We start from the raw sequence: 23079 nt of genomic DNA on the forward strand, positions 1-23079 counted from the left end.
AGAAGAAAGTTAAATCGGGGAAAGCCCCAGGAATTGATGGAGTGTGTGGTGAAATGCTGAAGCATGGGGGAGAGATAGTAGTAGAATGGATGTGGAAGATGTGCAGATTGGCCTGGGAGGAAGGTAGAGTCCCGGAGGATTGGAAGTCAGGTATAATTATTCCCTTGTACAAAGGAAAAGGGGAAAAAGAAGTGTGTGGTAATCATAGGGGCATTTGTCTTCTTAGTATAATAGGAAAAGTGTATGGTAGGATACTTATAGACAGAGTTAGAGAAAGAACAGAGAAATTAGTTGGAGAAGAACAGGGAGGCTTTAGGAAAGGAAGAGGTTGTGTAGATCAGATATTCATTCTTAGATCTTTAGTGGAAAAGTTTCTAGAGAAGGGAAAGAAGTTGTATGCGGCTTTCATGGATTTGGAGAAAGCATATGACAGGGTGGATAGACAAGGATTGTGGAAAGTGTTAAGAATATATGGAGTAGATGGGAAGTTGCTGAATGCTGTGAAGAGTATGTACGATGGTGCGAAGGCTGCAGTGCGTGTGGATGGTGAACTAAGTGAATTTTTCTCTTTGAAAGTTGGTTTGAAACAGGGATGTGTCATGTCTCCATGGTTGTTCAATCTGTACATGGATGGGGTAATAAAAGAGGCACAAGGTAGGGTAGTGGATGTTGGAGTGGCCCTGGTGAGAGAGTTTAGTGTTTGGAAACTCCCTGTACTGTTGTTTGCAGATGATACTGTGTTGTCGAGTGAAGACGAAGGGGAGCTGCAAGGCTTGGTGGATGAGTTTGAGAGAGTGTGTAAGAAACGGACTCTAAAGGTGAATGTAGGGAAGAGTAAAGTGATGGTCTTTGAGAGAGGTGAAGTTAGTGAATGTACAGCGAGGTTGAATGGTGAGGAATTGGAAAATGTGAGTACGTTTAAGTACTTGGGTAGTGTGATGAGTAAGGATGGAGGTTTGGAGGGTGAAGTGCTTGAAATGGTACAGCAGGGAAGAAAGGTTGCTGGTTCCTTGAAAGCAGTGATAAGAAAGAAGGAAGTGGACATGGAAGTGAAAAAGTTACTACATGACAGTATTGTGATACCAACTCTAACGTACGGAAGTGAATCTGGGACATTGTTGGAAGGACACAAGTCAAGAGTGAGAGCAGTGGAAATGAGTTATTTAAGAGGAGCCTGTGGAGTCATGTGGAGAGACAGGCTGACGAATGAGGATATAAAGGAGCGTTGTGGTGTTGATGTGGATGTGATAGGAAGCGTTATGAGGAACACACTGAGGTGGCTTGGCCATGTGGAGAGGATGGAGGGTGAAAGACTGACGAAGAGAGTGTATGTGAGTGAGGTGGAGGGGGGAAGAGGGAGGGGGAGGCCGAGGATGAGATGGAGGGATGGAGTGGAGGGGTATATGAGAGAGGGGGGTGTGAGTTGGGAGCAGGGCAGTGAAATGGCGGGGGACAGGGCGACTTGGAGGCGATTTGTTTGTGGCCACCCCAAACGGGATTGAGGCGTCTGGCAATAGATAGATAGATAGACTACATAAAATGGAAGAGAAATCGGAAAGAATTATACTAACTGGTGATTTTAATACAAATATAAATTGGAATACTCTAGATATAATTAGCCAAGAAAGCTGTTGGGACCAAAAGCTCCTGGATCTCGTGCAAGAGTTTTTCCTAATGCAACATGTGAGGGAAACCACCAGAAAAAGAGGACTTGATGTACCTTCAGTGCTAGATCTAATATTTACTAGGCAAGAAAATGATATTGACAGTTTAATATATCACCCTCCACTCGGCAAAAGCGATCATGCAGTAATAAATTATAACTTCAGGACAGCATATGACATAGTTAACACCAATGACAGTTACAAAAACAGCCTAAACTATAAAAAGGGAAATTATCAACACCTAAAGAAGTATTTCTTAGAAGTTGATTGGGAAAATGAGCTTAGAGGACAAGATTTAAATGCTGTATATAAAAAATTCTGCAAATTTTATGAAATAGGAGTCCAGAAGTACATCCCACAGCACAAAGAAGCAGATAAGAAAATACAGAAATGGTTCAATACAGAATGTAAAAAATCGAAAGAAAGAAGAGATTTGTTGTGGAATAGATACAGAAGACACAATAGTGAATGGGCGTATAATAATTACAAACAGGCAAGAAACGATTATACAAGAATAAGGAGGGAAGCCCAAAAACAGTTTGAGGAGGATATAATAAATAAAAGTAGTGATCAACCAAAGCTGTTTTACAGCTATATCAGAAGCAAAACCAAAGTAAAAGATATAATACAATCCATTACGGACGAGGGAATCACTTATACACAAGCGAAAGATATTTTTGAAGCACTAAATAAGAATTTCCAATTAGTTTTTACAGAAGAAAAAATTTTTGAGAGAGACTATGTGGAACATGCATGTCCACACATACTACCAGATATACAAATAGCAGAAAAAGTAATACAGGAGGAGTTAAGTAGATTAGACAGAGGAAAAGCAAGTGGTCCTGATGAAATTTCATGTTGGGTACTACGAGACTGTGCAAAGGAGTTAAGTAAACCATTATTTTTAATTTTCAAGAAATCCTTGAGTCAAGGTAAACTACCTGATATTTGGAAAAAAACAAATATTGTCCCCTTATTCAAGAAAGAAAATAGACAAAATCCACTCAACTACCGACCAGTATCACTGACCAGTGTTGTAAGCAAGGTATTAGAAAAGCTTATAAGAAAAGCTTGGGTAAATCATCTAGAAGAACACAGTATGATAACAGAAAGACAGTTTGGTTTCAGAAAAGGAAAATCATGTGTTACTAATCTCTTGAGCTACTATGACAGAGTAACAAACACAATACAGGAAAGGAAAGGATGGGTGGACAGTACCTATTTAGATTTCAAGAAAGCTTTTGACACAGTACCACACCAAAGACTTTTATGGAAATTGTACCATCAAGGAGGAATTCGAGGCAAACTGTTTTGTTGGATGCAAGACTTTCTCATAAAAAGAGAAATGAAAACAGTACTAAGAGGAAACTACTCATCATGGAAAGAAGTGACTAGTGGAGTACCACAGGGTTCAGTGCTGGCACCAATCATGTTTTTAGTGTATATAAATGATGTAAACAGTAACACTGGAAATGAGAGCTATCTGAATATGTTTGCAGATGATGCAAAAATACAAAGGAGAATTACTAACACAGACTCTTGTAAAGAGCTACAAGAAGAATTAAATAAACTTTATGAATGGAGTAGTACATGGCAAATGGAATTCAATGTGGACAAGTGTCATGTAATCAAGTTTGGTAAAAGTGGAAAAAGACCTGATTGGGATTATAAGTTAGGAAATAAAACCCTATACACATCAGAAAGAAAGACCTAGGTGTGATTATCAATAACAGACTATCTCCGTCTGACCACATCAGCGAGAAGGTACGGAACATGTATACACTGCTTGCAAATATGAGAATAGCATTCACATACATAAATGAAGACATGCTAAGAAGGATAATAACATCATTCATTAGACCAATCCTGGAATATGCATCAGTAGTCTGGAGTCCTCATCTCAAAAAGTTCATAGACAAGATTGAAAAAGTTCAAAGGGCCGCTACAAGATGGATACCAAGCTTAAGGGACCTAAGCTACGAAGAAAGACTAAATAAACTGAATCTACCAACACTACAGGAGAGAAGGAAAAGAGGTGACATGATAATGCTATATAAGTGCATATTAGGGAAGGAGAAAATAGACATAAATGATTACTTAACATATGGAGAAGCATCAGCAAGAGGACACTGCAAAAAATTGCATAAGAAGAGAAATGATAAAAACGTAAGGAAATTCAGTTTCCCAAACAGAGCAATTGATCAATGGAATGCACTACCGGATGAAAGTGTGTGTGCCAAAACAATTCACAAATTTAAGGATATGTACGATAAATATGGTTTAAGACACGGGACAGTACGAGCTTGACTCATTCCTGTAAAGATACAATTAGGTAAGAACAATTAGGTAAGAACACACACACACACACACACACACACACTTTAGTAAAGCAAATTTGGAAAAGAAAAGGGATAATGGTAGAAAGCATGATGATTACCAAGAACTGGTTGAAATGGAGACTCACAATAGACTGGTTGAACGTGTACAGAAACTGGAGATGGCTTTCCAGAATGAAATTGATGAAATAAAGAAGCAGATGCACTTGCAAAAGGAAAAAATAGAAAAACTAGGTTGGGAGGTCAACAAGAAAGGCACAACCATCAGTGAACTAACAGGGGAATTGAGTACACTTAGGAGGAAAATGAGTGAAATGGCAAGTACTGTAATCAATTACGAGAGTATTATGGAAGAGTTCAAAAATGATACAGAGACAATTAGGCAAGTAAGCAGTCTGATAGACCAGAGCAGTGTTATTGAGAAGATAACACAGGCGAATGAAGCTGTGCAAAGCTACAAAAATGATGTGGAAACCACGTATGCTGAAATGTTGAAAGTAAAGAAAGACTTAGAAATAAGGGTGGAAGAAAAAAGCATTAAAAAGGAAGTGAAAAGAATAATCCAAAACAATCCAAAGTTAGTCAGAGATTCAGTAGATATCAACAAATCTATAGTAATCACTGGTATAGAAAAGGAAGAAATAAAAAACAAGATCACAAGAGACAAAAAGGAGATGGCAAATGTAATGAGCTTATTGAAAGAAGTATCAGAGGAAATCTGTAGTAAAGACATAGAGGAACACAAAAGGTTAGGTAAGTACGAGAAAAGCAAGACAAGACCTCTAAAGGTAACTTTCCAGAGTGTAAACACCGTGGAGGAGATACTAAAAAATGCAAAGAATCTTATGGAAAAAGAGGAGTTCAAAAATGTATGGATAAAAAGATGCCTAACATAAGAGGAACTGGAATTACTGAAAGAGAAGAGGGAGGAAGCAAAAATAAAAAATGAGGGAAGATCAGAAGAGGAGAAGAACACATTTTCTTACAAAGTAATTGGATTGCAGGTACGAAAGTGGTACATAAACAGGATGGAATAAAAAGGAGGAAGGTAGTAAAACCATGTCATGACAAGTATATAAACAAGATGATAAAGTTGATGTACTCAAATGTGGATGGAATGGTATCTGAATTACTAGAAATGAATGATTATGTCAGAGAAAATGAACCACAAATAATATGCCTAACTGAAACAAAATTAACACCAAGGATATCTAATGACATACTAAACTTAGAGGAATACAATATATGGAGAAGAGACAGAAACTTATAAAAAGGAAGAGGAATTATAATATTAACTAAGAGAAATCAAAAAGTCAATGAAATAAAACTAGATATACCCTCACAAGTAGAACTGATTGCAGTAGAGATCAACACATTTGAAGGGAATGTAACTGTAGCCAATTTGTACATGCCACCCAGATCAGACACATGGGAAAGAGACGAATATGAGGACCTGGCAGAGAGTACAATTCAGAGTTTAAGAGCATTACTACATAAAATGGAAGAGAAATCGGAATTATACTAACTTGGAAATTTTAATACAAATATAAATTGGAATACTCTAGATATAATTAGTCAAGAAAGCTGTTAGAACCAAAAGCTCTTGGGTCTCGTGCAAGAGTTTTTCCTAACGCAACATGTGAGGGAAACCACCAGAAAAAGAGGACTCGATGTACCTTCAATGCTAGATCTCATATTTACTAGACAAGAAAATGATATTGACAATTTAATATATCACCCTCCACTCGGCAAAAGCGATCATGCAGTACTAAATTACAACTTCAGGATAGCATATGACATAGTTAACAGCAATGAAAGTTACAAAAAGAGCCTAAACTATAAAAAGGGAAATTATCAACACCTAAAGAAGTATTTCTTAGAGGTTGATTGGGAAAATGAGCTTAGAGGACAAGATTTAAATGCTGTGTATAAAAAATTCTGTGAATTTTATGAAATAGGAGTCCAGAAGTACATCCCACAGCATGTGTTACTAATCTGTTGAGCTACTATGACAGCGTAACAGACACAATGCAGGAAAGAGAAGGATGGGTGGACAGTATCTATTTAGATTTCAAGAAAGCATTTGACACAGTACCACAACAAAGACTTTTATGGAAACTGTACCATCAAGGAGGAATTCGAGGCAAACTGTTTTGTTGGATGCAAGATTTTCTCATAAAAAGATAAATGAGAACAGTACTAAGGGGAAACTACTCATCATGGAAAGAAGTGACTAGTGGAGTACCACAGGGTTCAGTGCTGGCACCAATCATGTTTTTAGTGTATATAAATGATATAAACAGTAACACTGGAAATGAAAGCTATCTGAATATGTTTGCAGATGATGCAAAAATACAAAGGAGAATTACTAACACAGACTTTTGTAAAGAGCTACAAGAATTAAATAAACTTCATGAATGGAGTAATACATGGCAAATGGAATTCATTGTGGACAAGTGTCATGTAATCAAGTTTGGTAAAAGTGGAAAAAGACCTGACTGGGATTATACGATAGGAAATAAAACCCTACACACATCAGAAAGAGAGAAGGACCTAGGTGTAATTATCAATAACAGACTATCTCCGGCTAACCACATCAGTGAGAAGGTACGGAACATGTATACACTGCTTGCAAATATGAGAATAGCATTCACATACATAAATGAAGACATGTTAAGAAGGATAATAACAACATTCATTAGACCAACCCTGGAGTATGCATCAGTAGTCTGGAGTCCTCATCTCAAAAAACACAAAGACAAGATTGAAAAAGTTCAAATGGCCGCTACAAGACGGATACCAAGCTTAAGGGCTCTAAGCTACGAAGAAAGATTAAATAAACTGAATCTTCCAACACTACAGGAGAGAAGGAAAAGAGGTGACATGATAATGCTATATAAATGCATATCAGGGAAGGAGAAAATAGACATAAATGATTACTTAACATATGGGGAAGCATCAGCAAGAGGACACTGCAAAAAACTGCATAAGAAGAGAGGTGATAAAGACATAAGGAAATTCAGTTTCCCAAACAGAACAATTTATTAATCAATGGAATGCACTACCGAATGAAATAGTGTGTGCCAAAACAATTCACAAATTTAATGATATGTACGATAAATATGGTTTAGACACGGGACAGTACGAGCTTGACTCATTCCTGTAAAGATACAATTAGGTAAGAACAATTAGGTAAGAACACACACACTAGGCACCGAGGAGAGCAGACACACGCCGCCACCGCTTCATACCTGGACACCTTGGCCAGTGGCATTACCTAAATTAGTATCTTTATACGAGTCAAGCTGTGTACCAGGTTAGACTAAATAGTGTTCTAATATAAAAAGGAAGAAGTTTTAACGGCCGTATGCTTAAAGCTAATGTAGGGCCTTTCCTAAGGGCCCTGTATCAAAACGGTATGCATAAAGTTTAAGTAGGAAAAGACTTCCGTCAAATATAGGGGTTGTTCCAACATTTTTTTTAAGGGGAGGAATGCTTGGCTTTCGCAAACCCTGTATTTAATTATGCGTAACAAAGTAACTCTGTACCTCCAGAAGGCAAAGATTAATGTAAATAGTTTATGTAAAAAATATTTTAACTTGCTAAAAGTGCAATGCAAACATACACGGGAACTGAACCATTGGTTATTAAAACACGAGGGCTGTACCTTACCGAGTAGTAGGTCAAACTCGGGCCTGTCTCTGCCCTTGGGGTGACACGCAGTCATTTTTATTTTTTAAGAGTAGTTAACAGTAGGCGAGATCCTAAAATTGACATGTGTAAACCACTTTTATACGTAACCCATGTGATTTAACTGAATATAGAACATTCAGTCAATGCTAAAGGTAATAATATACGTTTATATATGTAACGAGAAAGGTACTGTTCTTCGCTCATTGGCCTAACTATGAAGCGTCATGCCAGAATTGGATCATCATTGCGTTTTAATCTCAGGCACTGCAAACTGTTTTTCATTTTCTTACAATACCATTTTTAGTTATTTATCAGCAGCATTCCATTCATAATTCTTGGTAATCGTTAAGGAGACATAGGATCACCTTATTTTGCAGTTTTTCCTTGCTTTAGCCCTTCATGGAATTCTTCAAGTACTCACGAATTGTGTTTTCAAGTTACAGTGTTTTTCGTTTCATTTAAATGTGGTAAAAAGTGTTTTAAAAAGCGGTGTTTGTTCATGGACAGCCACTATCTTGCGGTGCACGAAGACTGATGGACGCCATCTTAGAGCGCCATATACGATCGAAATTACCCTTGCAGGCCTAATTAAACAAACCGCTCCAGCTCTTGTTCCCCAGGGTCGGTCTCCTCCACAGGTGCAGGTTCGTCCTCTGTTGCCTCGTCCTCTAGAGAGGAGACTTTATGTTGGCCTGGGGTGGTAGCTTTCTGACGTGCAGCCTTTAACTGATCTCGATATTGTGCAGTGGGCACCTGGAGCTGCACGCCAAGAATTCCCAGGAATTCACTAAGATGAGGTTGGGGTTCTCCCTGTGGGGGGGGTGTTGGTGTGTGGGGTGTGCCCTAGGTGGGCTAGGTGCTGGGGTGGGGCCGGTACGGGGCATAGGCGGACGTGGCTTGACTGGGGGAGCCGGAATTTTGGTGGGAAACTTCCTTACCACGTTGATCTGCTGGGGTGCAGGCCAGGAGGTGCTGCATCAGTTGGACGTCCCTATCCATGTCCCCAGTCGGGTCATGGATTGTAAAGTGCTCTTTTACTACACTGAGGAGCTCTCTCAGGAGAGTATTAATGGTATGCTGTTCCTAGGTTTCGTCATCTGCCTCCGGGTAGGCAACGGTGACCAGGCATCTTGCCCGGATTAGGGTATCATCTAAGTTCCCATCGAAAGTCAAACTATCCAGTTGGGATAGTGCCACCACTTTCCATAGTGATGGGGTGATGGCTTGGATCATGAGTCTCGTGAAATTCTGCCAGGTGAGCTCCGGAACGACTTTAGGTGCTATATTATCTGCCGCTTTGCCCAGCAGTGGGAGTGTAATTGCAATTTTTTGTTGATCGTTTTCAAAACCGATATCTAACAAAGGTTTAATAATCACCAGATAGTGTGAACATCGTACTTTTCAGGGTTGAACTTAGGCAATTGCACGCGTGGTTTGGTTGCCATTTTTCTGGTATTTCCCGATTTCCTTCTCGTATGCCTGGGTCAAGATCCCACCGCTGCCACCAGTGTAATGCTAGGTGTTTTAGGTTCGGCTTCCCATTCCGTAAATGCCTAGCATATAGCGGGGCTCTCTTTCAAGATCGGGGCTTAGACAATTAAGAGAGAGGCAGGACACACAAACTCCAGGCAACAACCTTACACGTGTATTTGCTTAACTGGACAGGGGGATAAGTAGATGTTACAGGCACAAGTATACTGGGAGATTATAAACTCTTATGTCTAGATATGGTTAGTAGTATCTCGCAGGATACTGTTTTGAGTCACAGTGAATAGCACCTGAGGCAGAGCCTTCTTAATCAGGGAAATCCAGGGTCTTTATGCATGTGGAGTCGTCAAGATTATTTCTCACTGGGGAGGGTTGTGTAAGGCACTGGAGTCTGATTGTGATTTTAGTATTGCGAGATAATTTCTGATGGTAGCTTATTTACTTTGTTACCCTCAACTCGTATTTTGCTTTTAAACAGTTATTATCACTTACTCCGCCACATTGATATTATTACTGAATTATTCCGTACACTGTTCACTGTGTCTGTTCTTCTCTCCATCACTTTGGTATTGTCACTGACTTCCACTAGAGTGTCAGTTTACTGTTCTGCCTAGGCACTGCTTGATCACTGACATTGCACAATTATGGTCACTGGTTGTATCTTGCACCAGGGGTGCAGGCAGAGGGGTGGCACAACTCCGCTACTGACGGGGCTGGGCACCACCAGGGCATCCATACTCAGAGGGCACGGGATCACACTCAGGGGCGTCCGTTCTCGTCCAGGGCTGTGGGTGGCGAAGGGTCCCGCGCTCTCAGGGCGGGGGACAGGAGTGCGGCCCTCAGGACTGGGGCTGAATAATTGCCTGAACTGGTCATTCAGGCTCCTGATGGAGGATGAGGACCTCCGCCGTTGAGCTGTAGGGAGTTCCCTCCTGGAAGTTCTGGGGGTGGTCTGGGTTCCCGAGGGCTGTGGCCCCCAGGGCTTGGTGATGCCGACAGGAAGGGACTGTGGCACCGGTCTGTGTCAGGGTCTGTCAGGTGGGTCTCCTCCAGAGCCAGTTGTAGGGAGCAGAGGCCAGGTGAGACTACAGGGCCTCTCCAATACTCCTGTATGCCCAAGACTCCCTCTGTGTCAGGGGTCGGGGAACAGGTGTCAATTCCAGGCGGCGGAGCAGCTACAGGCCATCTCCTGCCGTAGGGCCTGGCTACTGGCCGTGGCTTCCTGGGGCGCAGCTACTGGCCATGGCCCGAGTGGGTGGCTGCCAGCAAACCCAGGGGCATCTTCAGAGTGGCTACAAGCCATCTGACGAAGGCGGGAGCAGCTACAGGCCATCTTCTGCAAGAGGGATGTTGAGCGGCTACAGGCCGTCTCAGGAGGGAACACCTTCGGAGCGGCTACGGCCGTCTGACGAAGGCAGGAGCGGTTACAGGCCATCTCCTTGTTACCCTCAGCGACTACAGGCCGTCTCCTTCAGGAGGGGTGAGCGGCTACAGGCCGTCTCAGGGGGAACACCTTTGGAGTGGCTACAGGCTGTCTGATGAAGGCGGGAGTGGCTGTCTCCTTCAGGAGGGGTGTTGAGCGGCTACAGGCTGTCTCAGGGGGAACACCTTCGGAGCAGCTACAGGCCGTCTCCTTGTTACCCTCAGAGTGGCTACAGGCCGTCTCCTTCAGTGGGGTTGAGCGGCTACAGGCTGTCTCCTTCAGGAGGGTTGAGCGGCTACAGGCCGTCTCAGGGGGAACACCTTAGCAGTGGCTACAGACCGTCTGACGAAGGCAAGAACGGCTACTGGCCATCTTCTTCAGGAGGGGTGTTGAGCAGCTACAGGCTGTCTCAGGAAGAACACCTTCGGAACGGCTACAGGCCATCTCCTGACGAAGGCGGGAGTGGCTACAGGCTGTCTCCTGATTACCCTCAGAGCGGCTACAGGCCTTCTCCTTCAGGAGGGGCCAGCAGCTACAGGCCGTCTCAAGCAAGACACCTTCAGAGCAGCTACAGGCCGTCTCCTTCTGGAAGGGCCAGCAGCTACAAGCCATCTCAAGGAAGACACCTTCAGAGCAGCTACAGGCCATCCCAAGGAAGACACCTTCAGAGCAGCTACAGGCCGTCTCAAGGAAGAGACCTTCAGAACAACTACAGGCTGTCTCCTGATGAAGGCAGGAGCGGCTACAGGCCATCTTGGAACCCTCAGAGCGGCTACAGGCTGTCTCCTGATGAAGGCAGGAGCGGCTACAGGCCATCTTGGAACCCTCAGAGCGGCTACAGGCTGTCTCCTTAAAGAGGGGTGAGTGGCTACAGGCTGTCTCCTTAAAGAGGGGTGAGCGGCTACAGGCCGACTCTGGGGTGTTGGCAGGAGCTGGATAGGCAGCTCCACCCCTTAGCCGGTTGGTGAAGGCTCGCCCAGAAGGTACTGTGATATTCCTGCTATGGTGACAGCGGGCGAGCTCCGGGTCATAGGGGCTCGCAGCCTGGGCTGACTTAGGCCGTTGTCGCACCGAGTCCTGGCGCACTGTCGCTGCTCCTCTGTGGGCTCCTTGTGGGGGTGTCTGGGTGTTCTTGGGGGCACTATACTGCATTTTAGTTTGTATAGAACAAAGCCAAGAGCAGGAAAAGTTACACAATAACATGACTGCAGCATACAACTCGCTCACTACCACACCACCCCCTCCATCCCCAATACTCCCAACCCCCACTGACACTGTTCCCAGATACGCATGAGTCTCCCTGCAGCTTTGACAAACCTACTCGCACATTTTGAGGGTTCGAAAAAAGGACAGGACTTTTGTGGGTGAGTGTATAGGTATCCCATGTGGTCTAGTGGCTAACACAGTGACCTAGCAAAGGTCAAAGAACTCCTCCTCCTCCTCCATCTACTGAAGCCGGCCAATAAGCGAGAGCGTGTGCCAAAACTATGGAGCCCAACCCACCTCAGGACTCTCTGAAGACAGCAGCAGACAGCATCAAGCTAATGTTTAATGGCGACTTAGTGGCTGTTGATGTGCTTGGTTGTGGGGCCGAGAGTGAAGACTGGGGTCGAGTGGGTGGTGTTAGTCATGGTTGGGTAAAGGGGCTGGCTCTTGTGGGGGTGGCGGGCTTTAAAGAGTTGATCTTCGTCTGATGATAGGTATGGCGATTTTGTCAGAGGATGACAGTGTCCCCAACTGCCTGCAGATCCATGGCCAGCTTGAGTGGTACCAACTCCCTGTCACAATGAGTACGCTTGGCATACTCGAACACCTGCTAAAATGCCAGCCTGCAGCACATCAAGACAAGGGAGTGATGGAGTAGCGGGGTGGCCAGAGTCAGGATCCTCATCCTTGTCCTCATCACTTTCCTCTGTCGGCCCCACAGAGACAGCAGCGGCGATCTCCTCATCAGACAATGTCTAATAACTTGTATCACCTCCATCATCATCCAGGCAACCCCTCACATCACTGACATCCACATCCTCGCCTGCATTTCGTAGCTGAAGGTGGAAATCATCCACGTCAAATCCTTTAAAGTCTTGCACAGTCAGCCACTTTCCTAGATTTTGGTGGAAACTTTCTATCAAGCATTGGCACACTTGAAAATCGCAGGCTTGATGTTGTAACATCGCAGATTCTACAAGATCTGCTCCCTAAGTGTGTCAACCTCTTCCTTGTCCTCAAGCACCACCATCACCTCACCGAGGAACCTCCGACGGTACAATCTCCTGGCCGCCATGATAGCACCCTGGTCCATTGGTTGAGTGGGAGCAGTCGTATTAGGTGGCAGAAACATGCACCTAATCCGCCTGGAAATAAACAGAAGAGACAACATGGATGAGTTATCAGCTGAGACAAACACTCAGAGAAAGAAAACAAGTGCAATGGTGAGTACAGTACCCAGCCATGAGAGTGTTTTTGAGGAGTTCAAAAATGATAATGAAATAATTAGGTATGCAGGTAGTCTGGCAGAACAAATCAATGATACTGAAGAGAAGACAACTCAGGCAAATGAAATGATGAGAAATTGCATAGATGAATTGCAAAGTACATAGGCAAAGGAAAAAGTGAAACAAGAACTAGAAAACAAGGTCAAAGCAAAATGCATAAAAAGGGAAATGAAAGAAATCTTAAGAAACAACCCAAAGCTGATTAAGGAATCAGCAGAGATCAACAAATCTACAGTAATCACTGGTAAAGTTGAAGAAGAAATAAGCAAGATCTCTAGAGACCAAAAGGAGGTAAATATAATGAACTAATTGAGAGAAGTATCAGATGAAATGTGTGAGAATTATACAGAGGAATTTAAAAGGCTAGGGAAATATGAGAGAAATAGGTCAAGGTCCCTGAAAGAAACCTTCCAAAGTCTGAACACAGTAGAAGTATTAAAAAATGCTAAAAATCTTAAGGAATCGGAGGAATTCAGTGTCATATGGATAAAAGGATGCCTAATTCATGAGGACTGGGGATTACTAAAGGAAAAGAGGGAAGAAGCAAAAATAAAGACTGAAAAAAGATCATGTGGCAGGTGTGGGCACTCACCATCCACTCACTCGATGTAGAGCTGCCCTCGGGTGTCTGCTCTTTCCTCTCCTCCATCCTTCTTTCCTTCCATCCTCTCCTGTCTTCCCCTCATTCGTTCCTCGTCCTTCTGTCTACAGGCGACTCTACACTCCCTCTTCTGTCTTTCTTTCCTTCATTCTTTCCTCTTCCTTCTGCCTGTGGGTGACTCTACAATGAGTGACAAGCCAAATGATTTCCTGTACACCAGGAAACCATTTACTGTGCTGGGTGGTAACCATATAACCAAATTATGGAGCCTGGTGGTTTAGTGGGTAACTATGGCGCTCCAACTGGATTGAGCCAGTGAAGATTTATATCCGAGGGGTGGTTGAGGGTTATAGCTCACGTAATGCCACTCAGAGATGAGTGAGGCTGGTCACTCTCATCTTAAATGTCAGGACCAACTTGCCTAGCCCCGGGCTCCTACGCTCCTCAAGGTACAGTGCCGGACTAATGTTCTGTCCCGCAGCCAGTCACAATGCGCCAGCCTTCTGAACCACTTCAGGCTCGGACAACGAAGCACCAGATGAAAGTTTGGGTTATAAACAACAGATGGCGCATCGGAATGATAAGGGAAAGGCACGAGAGAGGTAAAAATTGTGCATACAACATACCGTTGTCATTATAGACAACTCATAATATGCTAATGACGGTGCTCCACGGATGTTAAGAAACCATTGTGATATATATATATATATATATATATATATATATATATATATATATATATATATATTACCAGATTTGTGGGACCATTTGGCACTAAAGTAGTTTAAAGACTGTCAACTGACTGACAACTAACGGCCAGCTAGTTTCTGTCAACCATTCTTATACCGAACAACGTAATGTTATATTATGACTGAAATCTGTCCATTCATTACTTAAATAATCAATGAATATTATGATTCTAGCATTAATATAAGCTGTGCTGCACACACGACATGTATCTACATGTCTGACACAACAGTATGTGGGCGGTGAGAACATGTGATATTAGTCAATGAGTGGCGGCACTGTGGGATTGCTTTGATGGGGTATAAACGCGGAGGTGGCAAGATGATATTAGGTGCCGGGAGGTTTGTGTGTGTGTGTGTGTGTGTGTGTGTGGTTAGTTTTCATTATGTTGTTAGTGCAGCAGGAACACGAAAATCATCAGTAAAATGGACACTAACAGACGCAATGCGACATCCCAGTATATATTGTGTTGCAGAGATATAGGAACACTGAATTAATTTATGAATGCATATAGTTAGAGTGGGCTAAGAACTCAAATATTTAGAACAATAAGAACACTTTTATATAGAAGCAACATGTTAATATCTTTCATAAATGTGTTAATATAGTGTGTAGCGTATTCTCATAATATTAGGATTTTTAACGAACGTTACTCACTCCTGTGTAAATATAACAGTATTTGACATTATTAATTTTGTTTTAATCTGTATGTAAGCAGCTTATCGTATAGGAAAGTAAATGAAAACAAACAACTGTTGGACCTATAAATTATATATTACCACCTATGTTTGATAGAATTATTACCTCAGGCATTACATAGGATTAGATATGAAACATGTGCATTTATATAGTTTAGTATATATTTGAAATATAAACAGCTACTCGTCATTGAATAATAATAACAATAAAGGTAAATGATGCCGTGAGGTCATTAACAATGTAATATTGATGACAATAGTAAGATTCTGTCAGTGCATGATCCAGCCTCCCTCAGCGTCAGTCACTTTACCTAGGCTCTTAGGTAGGGATTCTACCAAGTTGTAGCAGATGTTAGGCCGCCGTCGCACCGATTCCCAAACTTCCTGGGCTTTCCTAACAATGCCGTCGCAACTGACATCATCACCCACGTCCCATTCACGACACATAATGGCCCACAAGTTTTCGACGGGGTTTAAATCACACCCTTTAGGAGGCCAGTCGACGAGTTCCACCTCTGCGTGCTGACTGAACCACTCCTTGACCACATGGCAGGTATGATTGGGACTCCTGTCCTGCACAAGGATAATAGGATGTGGGTGAGGTAATGCCATACTTCGCACTGTCAGTAACAATACTTCTTCTAAAACGGTAATGTAGTCTTGTCCTGTGAATCGTCCTTCAATTTTCACAAGCTCTCCAGGCCCATAAGCCCACATCCATCCCTATAAATTTGCAGTAATCCTACCGCTCCTGGCTCTTCCCTGAATGTATTCAGGAGTATAGTGAGTGTTGATAGGTCTCCAACATATTCGCGCCCAAGCCTCAACAGTCGAAAAACACTTTTCGTCTGTAAATATGACATGTTTCCAGAAACCTGGGTCTACTGCAAGATATTGGAGTGCAAAGCTTGTCCTTCTTTGCCGTCACGTAACAGTTGATTTTGTTTTCTTTCAAACGTCGTCGAATTGTTCGTGGGTGACAAGGTAACTGCAGATAACGAGCGACCTGAACTGAATTCGTCTTGGGTCGCTCATGTATGGTGTCCAAAATGCGGGCAACGTCATCACGTGTGGTAACTTTAGGTCTACCGCTACGAGACTTAGTCTTAACGGAACCTTCCTCCCGCCACCGATGAATCCATCTGTTGACTGTCCTGACGGACACACCCGTCATATGGGCAATGTCTCTAGACGACTTCCCACACTCCCACATCCCGATGATTCGTCCCCGGAGAGTAATGGCATCTGGAGCGTTAGCCCGTTTCTCTGCCATACCAAAGTAAAAGCAGTTTCATAAATTAATTGACAAGTTAATATTCTTTGCAAGTATGGCGGGTAATTCACAATAATAGTGACCCTAACTTCTAAGCAGATACAAAAGCAATATATCGTATTTGTAGCATGTCACTGCTATAGATAAAACTCCATTCAGTCCGTGAGTGAACATACTATTACTTCTCCACCCCGCCCCTACCCACAACAATCATCACCACAGTTAAACATTCATTTTATAACTTTCCTATCACCTGAATGTTCCCACCATATTAAACATTCAACAAACAAGAGACAAAAAGGACATGGCAAAGGTAATGAGCTTACTGAAAGAAGTATCAGAGGAAATCTGTAGTAAAGACATAGAGGAACACAAAAGGTTAGGGAAATACGAGAAAAGCAAGACAAGACCTCTAAAGGTGACTTTCCAGAGTGTAAACACTGTGGAAGAGATACTAAAAAAATGCAAAGAATCTTATGGAAAAAGAGGAGTTCAAAAATGTATGGATAAAAAGATGCCCAACACAAGAGGAACTGGAATTACTGAAAGAGAAAAGGGAGGAAGCAAAAACAAAAAATGAGGGAAGAACAGAAGAGGAGAAGAAGAAATTTTTTTACAAAGTAATAGGATTGCAGGTACGAAAGTGGTACACAAACAGGATGGAATAAAAAGGAGGAAGGTAGTAGAACCATGTCATGACAAGTATATAATCAAGATGATAAAGTTGATGTACTCAAATGTGGATGGAATGGTATCTAAATTACTAGAGATGAATGATTATGTCAGAGAAAATGAACCACAAATAATATGCCTATAACTGAAACAAAATTAACACCAAGGATATCCAATGACATACTAAACTTAGAGGAATACAATATATGGAGAAGAGACAGACATTTAAAAAAAAGGAGAAGGAATTATAATATTAACTAAGAAAAATCTAAAAGTCAATGAAATAAAATTAGATACACCATCACAAGTAGAACTGATTGCAGTAGAGATCAACACATCTGAAGGTAAAGTAATTATAGCCAATTTGTACATGCTACCCAGATCAGACACATGGGAAAGAGATGAATATGAGGACCTGGCAGAGAGTACAATTCAGAGTTTAAGATCATTACTACATAAAATGAAAGAGAAATCGGAAAGAATTATACTAACCGGGGATTTTAATACAAATATAAATTGGAATACTCTAGATATAATTAGCCAAGAAAGCTGTTGGGACCAAAAGCTCCTGGATCTCGTGCAAGAGTTTTTCCTAACGCAACATGTGAGGGAAACCACCAGAAAAAGAGGACTTGATGTACCTTCAGTGCTAGATCTAATATTTACTAGGCAAGAAAATGATATTGACAGTTTAATATATCACCCTCCACTCGGCAAAAGCGATCATCTATCTATATAACTAGGCTGCTTCCTCCAAGGAAAGGGAGGTAGCCGAGACAGGACGACACACTCCCCATTTACTCATCCATTCAAACACATTCATTCGCATCTTAGCCCCAAGGGGAGAACGGACAGATCCTCACCGCACCACACCGCACAAGGGTCAACTGCGCAATGCAATCAGTGACATCTGCAGCAGGGCCCGACGGCAGAGCTGGTTTACCCCTGCCACATCATAACAGACCCATCCCCTTACCCGCACCTGACCTGACTAGCTGATCAGACCAAATGCGGGAGAATATCCCCTCAGGGCTGCGTCATCACTTATTCATTCACAATTTCTCTCCATTTTTTTCTGTCACGCCCAGCCACTCTTCCTTGCTCAACAGACATCCCTCTCGCATCCAGTGCTCTCTTCACACTGTCCATCCATCCTATTTGTGGTCTTCCTCTCAGCCTTACACCTCTCACATCAGGTCTAATTATCTTTTTCACCAATCGCTCATTATCCATTCTCTCCATATGCCCAAACCATCGCAACACCCTCTGCTCAACTCTACCAGCCATCTCCCGAACAACTCCAGTTCTTCTTCGCACTTCATCATTTCGCACTGGATCCATACGCGTCACTCCACACATACTCCTCAGACACCTCATCTCCATTACATTCAAACTTTTCCTCTCTGCTACACCCATATTCCATGTTTCAGCCCCATATAACGCAGTCGGTACCACAACACCCTCATACAACCTTCTCTTTACATCCATTCTAAGCGAACGACATCTAAACACTTTTTTCATTCCTCCCAGCACCTTTCATACTTCATTTATTCTAAACTTCACTTCTGCATCTATTCTTCCATCCACAGCAACGTGTGACCCTAGATATGTAAAACACTCTACCTCCTCAAGCAACTCGCCATTCAAAACTATATTCATCCCCCTACCATCTACCAACTTCATACACTTCATCACTTTACTCTTATTCTCATTTACTTTCAAGTTCCTCCTTTCACACACCCTTCCAAACTCCTCTACCAACTGTCTCAATCTCTCCTCTGAATCAGCCACCAGTGTAGTATCATCTGCAAACAGCAGCTGCTTCAGATTCCACTCTCCATGCAGTACTAAATTACAACTTCAGGATAGCATATGACATAGTTAACAGCAATGAAAAGTTACAAAAAGAGCCTAAACTATAAAAAGGGAAATTATCAACACTAAAGAAGTATTTCTTAGAAGTTGATTGGGAAAATGAGCTTAGAGGACAGGTTTTAAATGCTGTATATAAAAAAATTCTGTAATTTTATGAAATAGGAGTCCAGAAGTACATCCCACAGCACAAAGAAGCAGATAAGAAAATACAGAAATGGTTCAATACAGAATGTAAAAAATCAAGAGAAAGAAGAGATTTGTTGTGGAATAGATACAGAAGACACAATAGTGAAAGGGCGTATAATACTTACAAAGAGGCAGGAAACGATTATAAAAGAATAACGAGGGAAGCCCAAAAACAGTTTTAGGAGGATATAATAGATAAAAGTAGTGATCAACCAAAGCTGTTTTACAGCTATATCAGAAGCAAAAACAAAGTAAAAGATATAATACAATCCATTACGGACGAGGGAATCACTTATACACAAGAGAAAGATATTTGTGAAGCACTAAATAAGAATTTCCAATTAGTTTTTACAGAAGAAAAAAATTTTGAGAGGGACTATGTGGAACATGCATGTCCACACATACTACCAGATATACAAATAGCAGAAAAAGTAATACAGGAGGAATTAAGTAAATTAGACAGAGGAAAAGCAAGTGGTCCTGATGAAATTTCATGTTGGGTACTACGAGAATGTGCAAAGGAGTTAAGTAAACCATTATTTTTAATTTTCAAGAAATCCTTGAGTCAAGGTAAACTACCTGATATTTGGAAAAAAGCAAATATTGTCCCCTTATTCAAGAAAGGAAATAGACAAAATCCACTCAACTACCGACCAGTATCACTGACCAGTGTTGTAAGCAAGATATTAGAAAAGCTTATAAGAAAAGCTTGGGTAAATCATCTAGAAGAACACAGTATGATAACAGAAAGACAGTTTGGTTTCAGAAAAGGAAAGTCATGTGTAACTAATCTGTTGAGCTACTATGACAGAGTAACAAACACAATACAGGAAAGAGAAGGATGGGTGGACAGTATCTATTTAGATTTTAAGAAAGCTTTTGACACAATACCACACCAAAGACTTTTATGGAAACTGTACCATCAAGGAGGAATTCGAGGCAAACTGTTTTGTTGGATGCAAGATTTTCTCATAACAAGAGAAATGAGAACAGTACTAAGAGGAAACTACTCATCATGGAAAGAAGTGACTAGTGGAGTACCACAGGGTTCAGTGCTGGCACCAATCATGTTTTTAGTGTATATAAATGATATAAACAGTAACACTGGAAATGAGAGCTATCTGAATATGTTTGCAGATGATGCAAAAATACAAAGGAGAATTACTAACACAGACTCTTGTAAAGAGCTTTTTTCATTCATTCATTCATTGCCAGACGCCATGTATCCCAAACGGGGTGGCCAAGGGCTTAGAGTTAATTGTTTTACAGGGAGGGTCACTGATCCTCCACCAACCCCACTTGACACGTAGGGATGCCAACAGCATCTGGTGTTTCCAGGCGGTCACCCATCCAAGTACTAACCAGACCCAACGTTGTTTAACTTCGCTGATCGGACGGGAAGCGGTGTACTCAACGTGGTATGGCCGTAATTGCGAGGATTCGAACCAGCGCTTGCAACTGCGTGAGTACAGCAGCTTACCAAGTGAGCTATTTAGGAACCCAAAAGGATTCGAACCAGCGCTTGCAACTGCGTGATTACAGCAGCTTACCAATTGAGCCATTTAGGCATCCGAGGATTCGAACCAGCGCTTACAACTGCGTGAGTGCAGCAGCTTACCAAGTGAGCTATTTAGGAACCCAAATCGAACCAGCGCTTGCAACTGCGTGAGTACAGCAGCTTACCAAGTGAGCTATTTAGGATCCCAAATCGAACCAGCGCTTGCAACTGCGTGAGTACAGCAGCTTACCAAGTGAGCTATTTAGGATCCCAAATCGAACCAGCGCTTGCAACTGCGTGAGTACAGCAGCTTACCAAGTAAGCCATTTAGGCACCCATAAATTAAATATTGCGAGGATTCGAACCACCGCTTGCAACTGCGTGAGTACAGCAGCTTACCAATTGAGCCATTTAGGCTCATGGAATTCAAATGGAATTCAATGTGGACAAGTGTCATGTAATCAAGTTTGGTAAAAGTGGAAAAAGACCTGATTGGGATTATAAGTTAGGAAATAAAACCCTATACACATCGGAAAGAGAGAAGGACCTAGGTGTGATTAACAATAACAGACTATCTCCGGCTGATCACATCAGCGAGAAGGTACGGAACATGTATACACTGCTTGCAAATATGAGAATAGCATTCACATACATAAATAAAGACATGCTAAGAAGGATAATAACATCATTCATTAGACCAACCCTGGAATATGCATCAATAGTCTGGAGTCCTCATCTCAAAAAGCATATAGACAAGATTGAAAAAGTTCAAAGGGCCGCTACAAGATGGATACCAAGCTTAAGGGACCTAAGCTACGAAGAAAGACTAAATAAACTGAATCTACCAACACTACAGGAGAGAAGGAAAAGAGGTGACATGATAATGCTATATAAGTGCATATCAGGGAAGGAGAAAATAGACATAAATGATTACTTAAAAATATGGAGAAGCATCAGCAAGAGGACACTGCAAAAAACTGCATAAGAAGAGAGGTGATAAAGACGTAAGGAAATTCAGTTTCCCAAACAGAGCAATTGATCAATGGAATGCACTACCGAATGAAATAGCGTGTGCCAAAACAATTCACAAATTTAAGGATATGTACAATAAATATGGTTTAAGACACGGGACAGTACGAGCTTGACTCATTCCTGTAAAGATACAATTAGGTAAGAACACACACACACACACACACATTGCCTGCATTGTACCTCGTGACCTTTGCTTCTACATGAGTGACTTCCCAGCGTTCCCACCAACTCACAGTCACTCATGACGTTTCCTCACATCTCATAAGTTGGTCAACACCTCAACATTATTACAGACACCATCGTGTTATCAGCAACTATCAGTCTGACCTTCTGATATCAGCTTATTTTCATTATTAAATAGTAACATTAACTCTTTATATAAATGAAATTATATTCTGTGTTAAAAAATACACAGGAATGAATTACTCCAAATATCCTTTAAATAATACCAATTACAAGTATTGTATTTAGTGTCACGTATGCAGTGCGGTACCAGGTAAAAAGAACGATAAATAAGACACTGTATAATGTTAGCAACTTACCCTGTGATGTGGCTATCAGATGTCTGCCATAGAAATGCGGCAGTAGGCCCCACGTCACCTCGTCTCACGTGTTGAGGCAACCTCTTACAGTAGCCGAGAAATTGTGCGAATAGATAGTCAGAGGCATCACTCTAAAACTAGCATTTTAGACTTTGGCTACATGATGTCCATTTACGTATTTCGGTCGTCACACATTCATCCACATCATTGTTATCATTAAGTGGAATTATTGATGTATTAAATGAAGACACGTACTGAACACGCAGAATGCTGACCAGCGTTCAGATTACCCCTATATTACCCATCCTCCACCCATTCCTTCATCACCGTGCACCATCTCTTGATTTGAATCCGAAATTTAATCTGGTGCTTCGTTGTCCGAGCCAGAAGTGGTTCAGAAGCCCGGCGTACTGTGGCTGGCTGCGGGACAGAACATTAGTCCAGCACTGTACAATCGCGCTCATGATTCCCTGAGACACCTGTGGCGGAGGGTGTTTGGCCCGCTCAGCTCTTGCTGAACGACAGGTAGTTGAGTCAGACTGCCCTACCAACACAGTGAAGCTGAAAATGGAACCGCTTCTTATAAACGAGAGATCATGAAAAAAGAGATGGGTGGGATAAAAACAATAATGATGGACAGTATCATTGCACATATGGTAAAACAACACGGAATAATTTTACTTAAATAATTCCACCTTCTATTTATTACATATAGCTTGAAAGATGAATAGCTATGTTACGTGGTTTGTTGTCCGCCATTCACCTCCCCAAGAATTTGCTACGAACGTGTGATTAATGCATTAGTAAATTCCTCTACATATTGCGGGTTTGCCAATTAGTTATTTAGCAATAATAAACG

General features: G+C 41.9%; 1 non-coding gene across 1 annotated transcript; it reads right to left on the minus strand.

Annotated features, from left to right (window-relative positions):
• Positions 1–20461: 20461 nt before the first annotated feature.
• Positions 20462–20580, minus strand: LOC145390445 (5S ribosomal RNA). The gene has a single exon (XR_013895633.1). It is a non-coding gene; the product is annotated as a 5S ribosomal RNA (ribosomal RNA).
• Between the last annotated feature and the right edge of the window lie 2499 nt (positions 20581–23079).

The sequence above is a fragment of the Coenobita brevimanus genome, chromosome 14 (genome assembly GCF_032717465.1).
Source record: "Coenobita brevimanus isolate Jiangsu-jjx chromosome 14, ASM3271746v2, whole genome shotgun sequence".
NCBI classification, from domain to species: Eukaryota; Metazoa; Arthropoda; class Malacostraca; order Decapoda; family Coenobitidae; genus Coenobita; species Coenobita brevimanus.